An 888-nucleotide genomic window follows, 5' to 3' on the forward strand; every position below is an offset into this window, starting at 1 on the left:
GCAGCTATCGCCTCACTCCCGGGACGCTGAGGCTGGCCCCGGTCCGCTCGGCTTCTTCCGGAACGAGCTCGGCTCCTGCCAGGCGAGAGCCAGGCTGCAGCTGCCCCCACCCCCGCCGAATCCCACTAGTCGTTGGGCTCTGCCGGCCGCAGGGAAGGCTTGCCCGGCCCGCCTCAGGGTTCGCCTCCTTCCGGAACACCTTCGGCCGATCCGGAGAACAAGGCCCACTGCTCGGCTCAGGTCGGAGAGCGAGACCCCGCAGATCGGCTACTTCCGGAAGAAGTTCGGCTCCTGTCGGCCAACCGCTCGGCTATTTCCGTTGCAGCTCGGCACCCCCCCACCCCTTTTTCCGAGGGCGGGAGACGAGTGGGGCTTAACTCTGTCCTAGCTGGAGCCCTGCAGCTCCTCCTCCCGCCCCGAAGACTCGCGCGCCTTAGCGCTTCGCCAGGTTATTTGCAAGCGGCTTTGCCTGTTATTTGCATAAATGGTCTACGCTCCCTTGCCCTTTCCGCACGCCTCTTTTCCTTCGTCCCCACCCCACAGGGCCCCGGAGGCACCCAGCAGCGCCCCACAAAAGCACCGGGAGGCGACTTTGGTTCTGGTTTATTGCCCCTCAGCAGGCAGCGGGAGTCAAGGCCTAGGTTGGGGCTGCCCGGCTCAACCAGCGGGTCTAAACAGTGTGTGCAGGGGCGCCGTTCGCGCCCTCCAGGGAAATGCACCGTCGGGAATGTTTCGAAGTCAGTCGAGGAAAGAGTCGGCCCCTGGTCGTGGGGGATTAGGGCGGGGCAGAGTGGGGCGGGGCCACGCCGCCAGGCCAGTAGGTCCCGCCGGCAGCGATCAAACGTCGAGGGAGGAGGCGGGGGACAGGGAGGGGGTTCGAGAGGGCGT

General features: G+C 66.3%; 1 protein-coding gene across 1 annotated transcript in view; it reads right to left on the reverse strand.

The window, feature by feature from the left end:
* LOC105549152 (echinoderm microtubule-associated protein-like 3) overlaps nucleotides 1–888 on the reverse strand; it is a 30738-nt gene that overhangs the window by 12068 nt on the left and 17782 nt on the right. The gene's annotated exons all lie outside the window — the stretch shown is intronic.

The sequence above is a fragment of the Mandrillus leucophaeus genome, unplaced genomic scaffold (genome assembly GCF_000951045.1).
Source record: "Mandrillus leucophaeus isolate KB7577 unplaced genomic scaffold, Mleu.le_1.0 Scaffold43, whole genome shotgun sequence".
NCBI lineage: Eukaryota > Metazoa > Chordata > Mammalia > Primates > Cercopithecidae > Mandrillus > Mandrillus leucophaeus.